This window comes from Callorhinus ursinus, unplaced genomic scaffold (assembly GCF_003265705.2).
Source record: "Callorhinus ursinus isolate GAN/ISIS: 27379988/994484 unplaced genomic scaffold, GSC_fseal_2.0 scaffold54, whole genome shotgun sequence".
Lineage (NCBI taxonomy): Eukaryota > Metazoa > Chordata > Mammalia > Carnivora > Otariidae > Callorhinus > Callorhinus ursinus.
This window is the reverse complement of record NW_027397116.1, coordinates 3,451,496-3,469,277: the sequence shown is the minus strand read 5'-3', so window position 1 is coordinate 3,469,277 and position 17,782 is coordinate 3,451,496. Positions and strand designations below refer to the sequence as shown.

The 17,782-nt window shown below is 41.3% G+C and overlaps 1 long non-coding RNA gene across 1 annotated transcript in view; it reads left to right on the top strand.

Annotated features, from left to right (window-relative positions):
• Positions 1-17,782, top strand: part of LOC112839260 (uncharacterized) — a 90,203-nt gene that overhangs the window by 52,467 nt on the left and 19,954 nt on the right. The window lies entirely within an intron of this gene.

Genomic DNA, 17,782 nt, shown 5'->3' with positions numbered 1-17,782 from the left:
AGTGTGCCTTATTGTGGTTGATGTATTGTTGTGATGAAACAAGATGTGTGTAAAAGTAAAAACATCTAGGTATAAATCCATTTTCTAGTGATGAGTACCTTTGAACCTGGGGTATTGCCACTCTATTTCATTAGAATGTTTTACATACTTGTTGTTTAAAACTCTGTTTTCCAGGGGAAAAATCATAACGTAGAATCATCTTATTAAAAATATTTCTTAAAAAAATAAAAAAAAATAAGCAAAATGGGTCCAGTTAGAAGGACACAAGTGACAAGACAAAGGGATTTTTTTTTTTTAATTGAAAAGTTAGTTCATGCCCCTGGGGAATAACTCAAAAGAGTTCAAAAAATTATCACTGAAGAATACATTTCTCTCCTACTCTCACTCTTTGGTCTCCATTCATAGAGGCAACCACCTTCTACAATTTGTGGATCCTTACAGAAGTATTCTAGAGGCCATCTGCACATTGCTTCTTTATGTAACAATATACTTGAAGATTGTCCTATAACAGCTTGTATATTCATTAATCATTTCAACAAATATTTGAGTGCCGAGCGAGGGCCAGTTACTGTTTAGGCTTTGAGAATACAACAGTAGAAAAGCAAGATCTCATCCCTCAACATTTTAGGGACAATACCAGAAAATGAACAACTAAATGATGATTATGTAATATAATGTGATAAATGTTGTGAAGAAAAATTGAAAAAGTCTGGGAATAGAAGTGATGGGGCTTTTTTATCTATTTACTTATTTAATTTTTTATTTTAATTCCAGGATATTTATTTTTTATTTTATTTTTAATTTTAAAAAAATTTTTATTTATTTTTTGACAGAGAAAGAGACAGCGAGAGAGGGAACACAAGCAGGGGGAGTGGGAGAGGGAGAAGCAGGCTTCCCGCAGAGCAGGGAGCCTGACCTGAGCAGAAGAAGGCAGACACTTAAGTGACTGAGCCACCCAGGTGCCCCCCTATTTTTTATTTTTTGAAGATTTTATATGGATAATGTTTATTTTTTATTAAGTTTTTAATTTTAATGCCAGTATAGTTAATATACAGTATTATATTAGTTTCAGGTGTACAATACTTCAGCATTTCCATACGTTACTCTGTGCTCATCATGGTAAGTGTACTCTTTAATCCCCATCACCCGTGTCACCCATCCCCCCACCCACCTTCCTTCTGGTAACCAGCAGCTTGTTCTCTATAGTTAAGAGTCTGTTCTCAGTTTTCTTGGTTTGTCTCTTTTTTTCTCCCTTTGTTCATTTGTTTTGTTTCTTAAATTCCACATATGAGTGAAATCATATGATATTTGTCTTTCTCTGACTTATTTCACTTGGCATTATACTCTCTAGCTTCATTCAGGTCGTTGTAAATGGCAAAGTTTGATTCTTTTTCATGGCTAAATAATATTCCATTGTATACATATGCCACATCTTCTTTATCCATTCATCAATCGATGGACACTTAGGCTGCTCCTATAATTTGGCTATTATAGGTAATGTTGCTATAAACATAGGGGTGCATGTATCCCTTTGAATCAGTGTTTTTGTATTCTTTGGCTAAAAGAATCACACCCACTAGTGTGATCACTGGATTGTAAGGTAGTTCTATTTTTAATTTTTTGAGGAACCTCCATACCATTTTCTGCAGTGGCTGCACCAGTTTGCATTCCCACCAACAGTGCACGAGTGTTCCTTTTTCTCCACATCCTCACCAACATTTGTTGTTTCTTGTGTTTTTGATTTTAGCCATTCTGACAGGTGTGAGGTGATATCTCATTGTAGTTTTGATTTGCATTTCCCTGATGATGAGTGATGTTGAGGATCTTTTCATATGTCTGTTGGCCATCTGTTTTCTTTGGAAAAATGTTCATGTCTTCTGCCCATTTTTTTAATTGGATTATTTGTCTTTGGTTTGATATATAAATTCTTTATATATTTTGAATACTAACTCTTTATCAGATATGTCATTTGCAAATATCTTCTCCCATTCCATAGGTTGTCTTTGCTGTGCAGAAGCTTTTTATTTTGATATAGTCCCAATAGTTTATTTTTGTTTTTATTTCCCCTGACTCAGGAGACATATCTAGAAAAAAGTTGCTATGGCCGATGTGCTCTCTTCTAGGATTTTCATGGTTTCAGATCTTACATTTAGATCTTTCATCCATTTTGAATTTCTTTTTGTGTATGGTGTAGGAAAGTGGTTCAGTTTCATTCTTTTGCATGTAATTTTCCGTTTCCCCAACAACATTTTTTGAAGAGACCATCCTTTTCCCTTTGCATATTTTTGCCTCTTTTGTTGAAGATTAATTAAGCATGTAATCATGAATTTATTTCTGGGGTCTCTGTTTTGTTCCATTGATCTATGTGTCTATTTTTTGTGCCAGTACCATACCTTTTTGATTACTGCAGCTTTGTAGTATAACTTGAAACCTGGGATTGTGATGCCTCCAGTTTTGTTCTTCTTTTTCGAGATTGCTTTGGCTATTTGAGTTTTTTTGTGGTTCCATACAAATTTTAAGATCCTTTGTTCCAGTTTTGTGAAAAATATGGTTGGTATTTTGATAGGGATTGCATTAAATCTATAGTTTGCTTTGGATAGTTTTAGACATTTTAACAATATTTGTTCTTCCAATCCATGGGCATGGAATATCTTTCCATTTTGTTGTGTCATCTCCAATTTCTTTCATCACTATTTTATAGTTCTCAGAGTACAGGTCTTTCACCTCCTTGGTTAAGTTTATTCCTAAGTATTTTATTATTTCTGGTGAAATTGTAAATGGGATTGCTTTCTTAATTTCTCTTTCTATTGCTTAGTGTATAGAAATGCAGTGGATTTCTGTACATTGATTTAGGATCCTGATGGGGGTTCTTTTAGGTAAGTTGGCCAAGGAAGGCCAGCCTGTGAAGATGACATAAAGGAGAAGAAGAGTGGGAGCATGGACAGAGATTCCAGGGTGAGGGGACATGCCTGGCTGTTAGAGGAACGGGAAGGTGTCGCTGGGGGAAAATGAGGTGTGGTTGCAGAGGAAGTCACAGAGGCAGGCAGGGGACATGGCCCACAGGCCCTGAGGCTGTGGTGAGGAATTTGGCTTTTATTCTAAGTGACACATGAAGCTATTAATGGTTTGGGCAGTGGGATAATAGCTGATGGATGTTTTACAAAGATCCTTCTAGCTGTTGTGAGGTGAACAGATTGTCAAGGGGCAAGAGTGGAATTGAGGGTGACCAGGTGCCCGGGTGGATGTGGCCATAATCAGGAAGCAGGTGACAGTGGCTTGGTCTAGTTGATTTATATTTGGGGAATAGAACCTACCGAATGTGGGGTGTGAGATAAAGGAAACAAAGTGATTCCAAGATTTTTGTTCTGAATGAGTGAATGTTTTGCATTTCCTAAAATGAGGAGCCATGGGGATGGAGGGGCTAGTGTGGTGATTGCTATTTTCTGGCTCAGCTGTGTTAAACTCAGGATACTTATTTCATGTCCTAATGCCAACATTTAGAAGGCAATAGGATGTATGAATCTGGAGTTCATGGCTTAGGTTAGCACTGGAGATAAGAAATTTGGGTGTCATCAGATGATATTTTAACCCCTGGGCCCTAAGGAGCATCAGAGATTGGATGCAGAGAGAGAATATAGGGAGAAGGCCAGGACCAATTCCAGGGTCCCTCTAACATTTAGAGGTTGGGAAGACGAGGAAGGGCCAGCAAAGGAGACTGAGATGGGACAGCCAGGGAGGAAGGAGAAAAATGTAAGAATGTGGGATCCTGGAAGCTGAGCGAGTGTCGAAAATGTGGGAGCCCCCCTCCCCACCTGCTGCTGCTTCTTTCCAATGCAGTTGTTATGAGAGGCAAATCGGAAAGTTCTCTTAAACCTGGAAGGAAGCAAAGACCTCGGAAAGCAAACCCAAAGCAGTGTTCTGTATGGATGTGTGTAATTTAAAGCTTTGTTTTGTTCTGAAAGTAATGTCCTACCTCAAATGTCTCTAAGTAAACCATGAGTATATTACAGCCATCATTCTGGGAAGATGTGTGGTGATGACACTGAGAATGATTAAGGAAAACGGAAATCCTTTGATAGTCCTCAATTTATCTTATTTTTTAAAAGATTTATTTATTTGAGAGAGAGAGAGAGAGAGAGAGAGAGAGAGAGAGAGAGAGAGTGTGTGTAGGGGCAGGGGGAGAGAATTCTCAGGCAGACTCCCCAGCTGAGCGGGGCTCAATCCCACAACCCATGAGATCATGACCTGAACCCAAACCAAGAGTTGGGACACTTAACCAACTGAGCCACCCAGATGCCCCAGTCCTCATTTTAAAATAAAAACCCTGTTTTTCTGTGTATAAAATATTTTTTTCATGATTATGATGCTTTTGGCAAAAACATGGAAAATACAGAAAAGTATGAAGAAGAAAGTAAAAGTAATGCATAGTTCCATAACCACTATTAACTTTTGGGTGAGCTTCCAGTCTTTTTTCTATGAAGGTTTGGCCATGGGTCGCTCGAATGTCCCTTCACTAGAGAGCTGGTGAGCAACTTCGGAACTGGCCTTGGCATTTGAACCAAAGTCCCATTTTCTAGAGCAGGCCCCAGCTGGTGCCTGAGCAAGACTGTGCTGCAACAGCTGGATTATTTTTCAGGCAATCTCTCCTCAGATGGCTGTTGGCTTTTTATTTGGCTTTGGGACATATGAAATATCTACATTTTTATGTAGATGGATGGAATAATTTTTTCCTTTTTTGACTTCTTCCAGAGTTTTTATGCCTGAAAAATCTTTCTTTGTCCAGAGATCAGGCAAATCTTCAACTACATTTTCTCCTTTTGTTAACAGTTTTATTTTTTAAGTCTTTAATCTCTCCGAAATCCATTTTGTCTTATGGTGTCAGGTGAAGGATCTAGATAGAGCTCTTCTTAAGTGGATTTCCTAGCAACACTTATTGCTTGACCACAGGCAAGTTACTTCACCTGCTTTAGTGTCCATTTCCTTATTCAGAGAGGATCAAGGAAGTCCTACTTCATGGGGTTAGGTTGAAGAAAAAACAGGTCATGGATATGAAAGCATTTTTTAAAAAAAGATTTTATTCATTTATTTGACAGAGAGAGACACAGCGAGAGAGGGAACACAAGCAGGGGAAGTGGGAGAGGGAGAAGCAGGCTTCCCACCAAGCAGGGAGCCTGATGCGGGGCTCGATCCCAGGACCCTGGGACCATGACATGAGCTGAAGGCAGATGCTTAACAACTGAGCCACCCCGGTGCCCTGGATATGACAGCATTTTATAAATGCTCTAGAAATGTTGGTCTTTGCAGTTGTAATTATGTGAGAAAATCAGGTGTGATTCCTTGTTTGGTGTAGTCTTGTCCCAGTCCACTAATGAGAACAACCCCAACAGGGCTGGCCCCTGAGATCCCAACAAACCCAAGGGTATTGGGCCCACAGAGGGGTTTTAGAGGTTTAGGATGCCACGGAGGAATTCACATGTAGGCTATTCATAGTAAGTACAGTTCAAGGGTGCATATGTTTACCGGTGAGGAGCAAAGGAGAATTCAGAGTCTGTATTGGGGTGGGGGTGGTGATCTGTCAGGGAAAGTGGCCAAAGCCTTTCATGAGCAGACAGGATCTGATGAGGGGAAGCATTTAATTATTCGTCTCTGAAGTCCTAAAGGACCACAGAGTGGGTGGGATTTCAGGAATGATGGGAGACACATGGCCTGGCATGGGAAGAGGGAGGTTTTCCCAGGCATGCTGTGCTGTTTTGGAGCTGGCTCGGGGGGCCGGTCGGAGTCAGGCTCAGAAGGGTGAGTTGGACTGTGCTGTCTTGGCGTGGCCACGATTTCAACTCTTCCTTTAGACAAGAAGAGAGATGTCTTATTTCTCATCAGAGAGAGATGCAAAAGATGTTTGCTAGCAGATAGAGCCAACTCTTAGCCACTGAGGAGAGAATAGCTGAAGATCTAACATTATACAGAAGGCTCTCAAAATTTAACCCTTTCACCTCCAAATTATTTACTGACTTGTTTTCTTCTTTCCTCTCTTTTTAAATCTACAAGCATGTTTAAAATGTGTTTAGTGAGGGAAGTCTACAGGAGGTCTGGAGTCTGATGGAACCCTTAAAAGAATACTGTCCCTAGGAAATGGTAGAAGAGAGGGAAGTGTGAAAGAAGGAAAAGAAGACGAAAAATACGTTCTTCAAAGTTAGGAATTCTGTCTCCTTCATTTTTGATTTAGGGAGTTTAGTACAGAGAGCGGGACGCGGTGGGTGTGGTATACGTACTGGCTGGTTGAGTTAGGGAGGGCACAGACTAGAGAAATATCCTTTGGTTAACCAAGGGTTAACATGGTGTTCTTGAAGAGTAATTGGTGGTGTCTGAGTTATGGTAACACTGCACATTCCCCACTAAGTGCACATTTCCTGTGCAGGACATGGATTTGTTGGGGCCTTTTCAAAGTAGGTGTCTTAGGCGGTTCGTTTTATTGGGGGGCAAATCAAGATAATTTGGTCTGGCTTTGGAACCTAATTTCCCATTATTCCTCATCACAGGGACTTCATCCTAGCCGGGCATGTCTACTCATTTATTCCCCAAATCTGAATGGACTGCACAGATCCTGCCTCCATACCTTTGTGTATGCTGTTCCTTGCAAAGGCTGCACCCTCTCCTCTCGCCTCTCCTGAGATCCCGCTCTCCTCCAAGACCCAAATCTAGCTTCTTTTGGAAAGCTGTCTCAAAACCCTCCTTTCCCTGCACTTTCCCCCTCTCTGAATTTCTCCCCTTGCTGTTACGCTGTTACTGTGTATGTAATTTATTTGCACTCATAGACTCTGATGGAAAGTTAGTGTTTTATATGCATATATTTAAATCTCCAACTAGATAGGGGCGCCTGGGTGGCTCAGTTGGTTAAGTGTCCGACTCTTTTTTTTTTTTTTTTAAGATGTATTCATTTCTTTGAGAGAGAGAGAGAGAAAGAGAGCTTGTGATCACACGAGTTGGGGGAGGGACGGAGGGAGAGGGGGAGAGAGAGTCCTCATGCAGACTCCCTGCTGAGCACAGAGCCCGACATGGGGCTCGACCCCAGGACCCCGAGATCATGACTTGAGCTGAAATCAAGATTCAGACACCTAACCAACTGAGCCACCCAGGAACCTCAACTGTTCAACTCTTGATTTCAGCTCAGGTCATGACCTGAGGGTGGTGAGATCGAGCCCCATGTCAGGCTCCGGGCTGGACATGGAGCCTGCTTAAGATTCTCTCTCTCCCTTTTCTTCTGCCCCTCCCATCCCCCCCTCAAAAAAAAATAAATTTCCAACTAGATAGTATATTTCTTATTGTCTGAGACCTAGTTTTATATTTCCTTATCAGCCCCCCTCACCCCCCACCATAGTGCTTTGTATAAATCTGGCCCCAGACCAGGTACCCAAAAGCTATTTGATAATTTGATGATTTCAGAAGATTCCATGATGCTCATCTCCAGGTAAATTGTCTTTGTGATGCTAACAAGGCAGCAACAAAAGCAGTCTTTGATTGAGCTTCAGCACATTGAGCATACTATCAAGGGGAAGAAAATAGTTGCTGTGAGGGTATGTAAGCAACTGGTCAGTATTCCTCCTTCCGAATTCTACTGGCAAGTCTGGCTCCACGGATGAAAGGCAATCGAGGCATGACCCTGTCCTCTGTGTGCAGGCCGAGTTTGGGAGACAATAAGGACACCAATGACTATAAGACCACGTGGTAAATATGATAGGGGTATATAAAGAGGGTTATAGGAGTCCAGAGAGAGGGCATCAAAATGAGGCTTGGGTAGGTGATCAGGGAGAATTTCCTGCAGGATGCAGTGCTTGACCTAAGTTTAGACATGGAAGAGTGGAATGAAGAGATTTTGTTCACCATCAGAGTCCAAGTCAGGAAAGGGTGTGTGGGGAAATGTAAAAAGAGAACTTTTCTAAGATAAAGTTATTTTACAAAGAAGCAGCATTGGGAAATCAAGGGAATTTAATTACAACTGCCTCACGAGCAGGATTTGAAAAGGAGTGGGAGGCTCATGGAAACCTTAATTGCTGAGAAAAGTTAAGAGGAGAAATATGACAGAAGTAATAGGTCTGTATGTATGTCATGTCTGATTTGTCATTTTTCTAGACAGGTACTCTGCCTCCTGCCTTCTTCTAGGTTAGAGAAAAAAAGATCCTTCAGCTGCTAAGGTGAAGATACCATTTAGGATGCAGAAATGGGACTTGGAAGTACTCCTGATTCCTTTTAGGGAAGAAAAGGTCCATCTCAGGTTACCTCATTGCTAAGAAGAATAATAAGCATTTGTTCAATGATAATTATGTGTGAGGTGCCTGAAAGAACCCCGAATCAGGCTAAATAATTTCTTCCTGCCTTTAGAAAATAAAAAACAGCTTGCTTGATTTCTCTTCCAATTTATTCTTGTGGTTTTCCATTCCTTTGGAAATCCAGGAGGATACTTATTTTATGAGCTTTTGAAGATCAGCCCTTCTATATTCAGAGGGTGTCCTTGTATGCATTAAGCTGGGTCTTTAAGATTGATGCAGTATGCAGGCAAATGTGATAAATGATACGGCATTAGCAACTTTTAGTTTGTAAAGCGGCTGCATGTTGAAGGCATCTGGAAAAATTGTAAATCCTAGCACGACCAGAGCATAAGTGACAGATGTCCCTCTAGAGAGAGGGAAGGATGTAAGGACGTTCCAGCATAGAGGAGCTAGAGGAGACAAGTCTATTGGTACACAAAAAAGAGAATCAATGTGGCTGGGAAAAGAAGAGGCTCCATACATACATAGAAGGGTAGGTTAGACCATCTCCAGGGTTCTGCCCAACTCAAACTTTGATGCCATGACTCTCTGAATAAGGAGTTAAGGAGATTTTTTTCATAGACTCTAATATGTCATAGACCAACAGAGTCCTTGGATATATATATATATACACACACACATAAATTATATACAACTTAATTATATATAATTCATATATATTATATTTAATTTATATACAAAATCTCTATTATATATTATAACCATTAAAGCTCACGAAATTTTTATATATATAATTATATGTAATATATGTTATATAAATATATATAATATTTATATATAATATACAAATAAACATATAAGGTATATAAATATATAATTATATAAACATGATTATATAACATATATAATTATATTTATATATAATGTATGTTATATAAATATATATAATATTTATATATAATATACAAATAAACATATAAGGTATATAAATATATAATTATATAAACATAATTATATAATATATATATAATTTTCCTGAGCTTTAATACTTTACATTTGTGTAGTGCTTTACCGTTTGTGGGGATTTAATCTCACAGACTCTATTGGTTATTTGTGGCCACAATGTAACATGTAACAAAGACCCATGCAATCTCATTGCCATACAACAATAAGTGTTTATTGCTCACGTGTCCGGAATTTGTTAGGTGGCTCTGTGGATCTTGGCTAGGCTTCCTCACATAGCTGGACATGGGCTGGCTGTTAGTTGATTTAGGATGGCCTCAAGCTGAGGTGACTTGGGTGACTCAGCCCTGATCCATGTCTCCTATCTTTCAACAAGCTAACCCAGACATGTCCTCAAGTGGTAGAAGAGGCACAAAAGAGCAAACAGGAACATGCAAGTCCTCATACACTCATAGACCCGCCAGAGGAAGCTACAGGGATAAACTCAGTGCCAAGGTGTGGGGAAATGTACTCCATTCCTTTTGTTAGAGCAGTTGCAAAGCTACTTGGTAAAGGCTGTAGATATGGGTGAAATTATAGCAATCTACTACAGAGATATTACCTCACTTAATCCTTACTGTGTAACCCTTTACCCTTGAAGACTGGTATTATTCCTGCTTTTACAGATTAAAACATGGACACCAAAGAGGTCAGTAGTTTCTCTGAGGTCACGTGGACCAGAGGAATGGGTATATTGGTTCTCCTGTTATAAAATCAAGGCACTTTCTATTGTTCCACAGCATATTAATTAAGAACATGAATCCCAGGAGTTTTTTCAGAGACTTCCTAGAGGTAGATTGGTAAAGTATGTGGCCCTCAGTGTTGTGTAAGTTGGAGAATACACAAACTTTTACTTATCCTTATCATTCTATATAAAATATAATATTTTAACAAAATAATATATCAATCTAAGGAATTTACTAGTCATCTAAAAATAGTTTATTTGTAATTAGTTGGTTGCTTTGTGTATTTGTCAGAGTAGGCTAAATGCTGTAACTAATTGTCCCTAAGTCTTAGTGGTTTAGTGAAAAGTTTATTTTTTTGCTCATAATGGCCAGCACTCAGGCCACATCTAATAATAAAGAAGACTGGTAAATACAATTTAACTGTATGGAGAAAAGAGGATCTTGATATACACTTAGCAAGACTCAAACGAATGGACCAAATTTTGCAGGAAGACTAGGAAGTATATAGCAGGTGATAGAAGGTATGGCAAAGGAACATGGAAAAGAGGAGCCCATAGCTTGAGACTTTATCCGAGGAAATGTGTGGATCCTTGGCTCTAAGACATTATGTACAAATATACTCTCTGCTCAGTAGGCAGGATGACCATTATGAATTAGGAATTTAAGAATTTATATCTGATTATGTCACTCCTCTGCTTAAAAGCCTTCAATGTCTACCCTAAGAATAAGTGGTTAATGTGTGTTACACAGTCTTCCAAAATGTATCCCCTGTCTGTCCAGCCTGATCTACTGCACCTTCCCATTCATCCTTCTTTACTTAACTATAATGGTCTTTTTTATTTGCTTTAAATGTGAGGATCTCTCATCTGTAGGCCATGAATCATGATATTTCTTCCATCTGTTTGAATCTTCTTTTCTGAAACTCACTTCTCAATCTTTTTCTGGCTAAGACCCACTCATTGTCAGGTCTCAGCTTAAAAATTACACCCTCCCAACAACCAGAGATAGGTCCAAAATTAAGATACCAAACCACAGATCCAAGAAGCTCAGAGAACACCAAGCAGGATAAATACCAAAACACACACATGCATCTACACATATCATTCAAACTGTTAAAAGCCAAGAGATATTCTTGGAGGCCGCTAATAAAAAAGACACAATGCATTTAGATAACAGCTACAGTGGACTTCTTGCCAGAAACTATATAGACCAGAAGACAATAGAGTAGCATTCTTTTTTTTTTTTTTGAGTAGCATTCTTAAATTGCTGAAAGAAAAAAAAAATGTCAACCCAGAATTCCATACCCAGCAAAAACATCTTTTGAAAATGAGAGAGAAATAAAAATCTTATCAGACTAACAAAAACTGAAAGAATTTGCTTCCAGCAGACCTAGGAGTACAAGAAATGTTAAAGGAAGTTCTTCAGGTAAATGAAAATGGTATCAGACAGACTCTTGGATCTACACAAAGAAATGAAGAGCACTGAAAATGGAATAAATGAGGTTAAATTTAAATGTGTTATTTCTTGAAATATTCTTCTGCCTTGTTTTCTCTTTCTGGGATTCCAAATACATGCCTGTTAGCCTGTTCAATATTGTTCCACAGTTCTTGGGTGCCCTATTTTTTTTAAAACTATTTCTTCTTTGGGTTTCAGTTTGGGTAATTTCTATTGATCTATCTTTAAATTTACTATTCTTTCCCTGGCGATTGCAAGTCTGCTGATGTGCCCATTCAAAGCATTCTTTATTTCTGTGACTAAGGTTTTCATTTCCAGCATTTCCATTTGATTCTTTTTTACAGTTTCCCTCTTTTGATGGAAGTTACCCATCTCATCATGTATGATTCCCATCTTTTCCACTAGAGCCTTTTTAACATAGTAATCATATTTATTTAAAATTCCCTGTTTGAGGGGCACCTGGGTAACTCAGTCAGTTGAGCGTCTGCCTTCGGCTCAGGTCATGATCTTAGGGTCCTGCGATCAAGTCCCAATGGGACTCTCTGCTCAGCGGGGAGTCTGCTTCACCCTCTCCCTCTCCATCTGTGTGTTCACTCTCTCTCAAATAAATAAGATCTTTAAAAAAAATAAAATAAAATACCCTGTTTGATAGTTCTGACATCTGTGTCATCTCTGAGTCTGGTTCTGTTGATTGCTTTGCCTCTTGACAGTGTTTTTGTTGTTCTTATTTCCTCACATACCGTGTAATTTTTTGATGAAAGCCAGACATCTTGTATAAGGTATCAGAGACTGAGTTAAATAGTTGTTACACCTGGAAGTGGGCATGTCTTTCTGATTCTTAGCATTTAGTGTGGGGGACTGAATTTGCCTACTTAGAAGTTGAACCAGTTTGGGTCTTGTTGCTATGGTTACTTTCAGTAGAACAGTTTTTAAATTCCTCTTGGGTTTAGAGTGGTGGCTGGTTTGCTAGAAGGTATTTTCCCCCCAATGTCTGCTCTACCCTTGGGTGTAGATCTTCCCTTTGCACTGTGCTTCCATGGGGGTCTCTCACCATGGTTTTGCACCTCTTTTGGCAGTAGAGTACTATCAGTTGTTACTAGATGCTTGTTGGCCTGGTGGTGGGGAAGCATTCTCTGATGTTCTGATTAAGGCTCAGTTGTAGGCAGGTCTTGTGTCTCTGGATCTTGGGAGTGGTACTTTCATAGTGGTTTACCTTTAGCTATAGGGCTGGGTCCAGAACATATTCCTGCTCCTTCCCAAGGCTATAGAGTTTGTCCCCCCACTCCCAGCTCCTTTTCCCCAGCTGCATTACCTTTTTCACCAGTGCCCTAAGAGTGACAGGGTTGTTGCCATTCTGCCAACATTTCAAGGCTAAATTTGATAGGGGATAAGGATCCAGGTGGAATTTCATGCATTTCCGACAGGGGCTGCTGCTTTTTTCCCCGGGGCCTACAGCACATAGGATGCTACCTGAAGACTCATGTCCTCTTCCCCACCTTTTTTATGTATACTTAATGAGGTCTGTGGAGAAAAACCTGCAGGAGGGTGTTAAATTGCCTTTGTCTATGTCCCCAGGGGTTCTATAGCTTCTTTCGGGCCTAAGCTCAGCCTTTAGCAATTTGTTGAAATTTTTAGCTGAATTATTTTTATCTGGGTCCGGTGGCAATTGGCCCCAGATAATCAAGTGCTAATATTTATCTCTCTCTGGAGGTGCCTGTAGTTTCCTTGGATTTGGGGTTAGCTGGTTGTCCTTCAGTCCCAGCTCTCTGATAGGTTCAAAAAAAGTTGTGAATTTGCAGATTGTCCAACTTTTTTTGGCTGTAAGGGTAGGAGTGATGTTCTTTCCAGTTTTCTACATCCTACGTGGGAAGCTAACACAAAATTCTTAAAACAGTTGCTTATCAATTTTTCCATTTTACAAGCGTGTAGGACAGTATTTATTATGGTATCATTTCCAGATCATCTGTATCAAAATGGTAAGCTTATTAAAAATGCTGGTTCTGAAGCCAACTCCAAGCTTATAAATCTGAAAGTCTAAGGGGCGTTCATTTTACTAAGCTCCCCAGGTGATTCTTACGCATTTTGAAATTTGAGAACTGTTGAATTCAAAGTTAGCCATGAACATTTACTGGCACTTATAATGTACCAGGCATAGTACAAAGATTATCTTATTTAAATCTCACGACAAACCTATGATATAAGTACTTTTATCATCCTCTTTATAGACTATGCAGCTGGGTCTCAAAAGAGGTTAATTGGCTTGTCCAAGGTAACACAGCTGGGATGTGGCAGAGGCCAGATTTGAACCCAGCTGGTCTGATTCTAAAGCCCAAGATCTTTTTAAAAATTGAGATATAGGGGCGCCTGGGTGGCTCAGTTGGTTAAGTGTCTGTCTTCGGCTCAAGTCACAATCTGGGGTCCTGGGATCAAGCCCCGCATCTGGCTCCTTGCTTGGCAGGGAGCCTGCTTCTCCTTTCCCTCTGCCTGCTACTCTCCCTGCTTGTGCTCTCTCTTTCTGTCAAATAAATAAAATCTTTAAAAACAACAAAAAAAATTGAGGTAGAGTTCACATCTCCATCTTTTAAAGTGTACAGTGGTTTTTTATTATAATCGCAAGATTATGCAATCATCACCACTAATTCCATATTTTATTTTCCTCTCCCAGCCCCAAAAGAAATTTGGTACCTGCTAGCAGTCACTACCCATTCCCCACTCCCCCCAGACCCTGGCAACCACGAATTTACCTTCTGTCTCTATAGGGATTTGTCTTTTTTGGGACATTTCATGTCAATGCAATCATACAATATGTGGCCTTCTGTGTCTGGCTTCTTTCATTTAGTAAAGCCAGAGATCTTAACCGCTGTGTCAGAAAATTAGAAACGGGGTTGTATCTGCTTAGACAAAAAGGACTAACACCCGTCAGCTTGCTAGTACCGGAGGAGACAGGATACCCAGGAAACACCAAGACAAGAATTCCATTCAGTTTAATGAAGACTAATAAAGACCACGTGTGTGGCCCGGGGGGGGCGGTTTCGTGCAGGGGGGCGGGTTATCTGGGTTGTGGTCTGGAGTGCAAGGTCGGGTGTCCACTGCCGGTTCCGGCCGCAGGTGGCCGTGTTCCCCCGCGGGCCCCAGACGCGGGGAGCAGCAGGAGAAGCCCGAGGGCGCTGAGGAGGCGACGGTCATTTGAGTTCTGTCCCCACGGGCGCGTTTGCAGAAGCCCCAAGTCCGTGATCCTGGGAAGCCCCGCAGCTGTGTGCAGCTCTGGGCAGGGATGGAGAAGCGGCCCCCCTCCCCACCCCCAAAGCAAAGTCAAGTTCTCGGAGCCTCAAGAAATGGTGGAGGAGCTGCAGAAATGCCTTCGTCAGGAGGTTTAGTCAAAAGTCCCCGTGCTTTGCAAAAGTGCGTGGGTTTGGTTTGTTAGTAAAAGTTGAAATGAAGAATTGGCGTTAACATAGAGAACGATTTGAATACCTCTGGAGAGCAAAGTCTAGAGCGGGATGTTCAGTATTGGTGCAGGTCAGAATGACCCCTAGAGTATGATAAAAATAGATTCCTGGGTTTCTCTCTCCGGAAGTTCTGGTTCTGGGGTCTACAAAGGGCCCCGTGTTCTGTGATGCTACCAGGCATCCTCAGGTGATGGTGGTGTAACTGGACGGGGACAAGCTGGCAAGCACAGCTGGAGGTTAATCGTTCTCTACTTTTAATGTGTATGTGAATCATCTGAAGATCTTGTTCAAATTCAGAATCTAATTCATTCAGCAGGTCAGGGATGGGGCCAGAGTCTGCATTTCTAATCACCTCCCAGGTACTGATTTGCTATTCTGCGGACCCCCTTTTGAGTGGCAAGGCTGTAGGGGATACCCTATTAAGGATAGAAAGCCCTGGTTCTCACCTACGGTGCTTATTGTCAAGGGCAGCAAGCCCTCATATAGCTGATTTTAAGCCAAGGTGAAGTGGGCTGTCCCAGTAAAGACCCAAATCCATTACAAATAGAGACACCTCTCTCCCCCTGGGCATCATTGCATGTTCATAATGAGACATCCAGAAAAAAAAATGGTGTATGTGGTATTTGACAAACTGTTTAGCAAGATAGGAAAGGGCCCTACATCTCTGACACCTATTTCCATCCCAAATGGTTAATATCTTCAGAAAAAAATATGGAAGCTAAAGAGGTAAGCCCTAATTTTCCAGAAAATTCACTGATGTGGAAAACTTCATTTCCTGATAATGTGGGGTAAATCTGTGTTTTGTTGGGTGCTCCATACGTTGCTGGTGCTCATGAATTGTTCAGTTTTATTGTCCTCATTAACAGGGATAATGCTTGCTTTTTAGCAATCATGATCACCATCTGGAGCCTGGAAAACTAGTTTGATGCTCAGGTAGAAAGAGGAGACTGTCCTGATTGGAGTCCTAGCTCACTTATTTCCCTACTGCCCCAGGCTTGTTTGCATCTAAGGGCTTGGCCACCACTCACACAAGAACCACATGGACTGATGCGATGTTAGTCCTGGTTCAAGAGAAAACAGAAACAAAGCAAAACAGAACGAAACTCAGAGAGTGCAGGGAACGTTTGGCTTTGACTTCACTGTTGAATTTCATTCTGATCTTACAAGTATTCATAAGGTGGCTTTCCCCGTGTGTTCTCATAGCCCTGGTGACCTCTAACTATGCTGTGACATTGTGACAAGCTGGCTGATATGACCATCACTGCTCTGCCCGCTCTTGGGCTGAATTGGATTTGAGCACCTGAGTGAGCATCTTTGTGCTTCACAGAGGATTGTCTCGTTAGGAGGAGGTGGCTAGACCACCAGGGCCTGGTAACCATAGCAACCATGCACACCTGCCCTTGTGGGTTCTTGAGGATGCCACTCCAGACCTTTCCCAGACCTAGCTTTTCAAGCTTTCCCAAACTGTTAGCAGCATTTTGAGAGCAGCTCAGCCCTAACGTGTGGGAGGCAGTTCAGGAGTACTGACCTGTCTGTTCCTGGTACCTTAAACAGTTAGTGCCCCATGGGGAAGGGGAGAAGCCAGAAGAACTGGGGAAGTGATGACAACAACATGAGCAAAAGCTCGCCAAGGAAATAAAGCACCTGCTTTTGATCACTAAAAACAGAAGGTAAAATGCTCATGATAGAGAAGGCACTCAACCCACTGTAAGGAATTACACCTAAAAGTTTCCTGGAGGGGTGGCAGATAGGTAGGTGAGTCAGAGATGGTTTTCTAGAGAATTTGAGGTTCCAGCAGGTTTGTGGGGGCAGAAAGGGACAAAACTCATGGTGGTGAAAAAAGGGAGGGGATGTTAGAAGTTCTTCTATAGGGGCCATGTGTTGTTTTAGGGGCAGAGATAGGGGCGGGTACTGTGAGGCTGAACAAATGGAATGGGGTATCGGGGCCATATGGATGTGGTTTGCCGGCCTGATCCATCATCCTAAACAGCCAGCTCCAGAGTGGGCAGACAATAAAAGAGAAATCAGGCTTCCCCAGGTTCTGTCCTCCCTGAACTTTCCAGCCTTTCTTGCCACTGTGAAGACTCCCGCTCCCCCTCCCCAGCAGCCTCTTCCTCACATGTGGCTTCGAAAGCATTAGTGCCATCCCATCAATTGGTACCAGATTGAAAAGAGCTTGAGACCAGATGTTGACACTGTGCTGAAGCTCAGAACCTTATTGGGGGTCAGCCAAGTCAACTCTTTGTGGTTTCTTGACTGTTTCACTACGAATAGTGAATGTTTACACCAAAGAAGTGGGAGGATGTGCATTCTAGCTGACCTTCACTTCGCCTCCCCTGTCATCTCCTAGAAATGAGGGTTTATCATTGGAGATGGAGCCAATGGTTATGTCTTAAGTATGAGGAAAATTTCACCACAGGGGGATAAATAGTGGTGTTTCCCATCAAAGTTATTATAGGATGGAAGGGGTAGAAATATGCAGTCTGATTTGCACTGTTTGTTCTTGGGGGTGGGGATGCACACACCATATTAGACCTACCTCATGTTGCGTTCGGTACTGATTGCGTGAGCACACAATCCTGTTCTCTGTAGACAGAAGGTGACTTTGATACTTTCTCATGGATCCTATATAACTGTCCTGTAACTTACTGGGTGACCTTGAACTGGGTTCATTTGGGTGAACTTATTGGGTAACCTGGTTTTCTCAGCTCTCAAATAAGAAGAGTGGTGGGATAGTTAGACACGATGAAATTAGCATCCCTTCCAGGGATGTTTTAACCCTAACCTGTGACTTGCCTGGGTGCTGGGCATGGCTCAGATTCTAATCACAGAATCGCCTCTGAGCCCCTTCTATCACAGATGTTAGCTCCATCCTCTGTGGCGCTGGGTATATTCTTGGTAGGGACCACGGGCATGTGACCAGTTG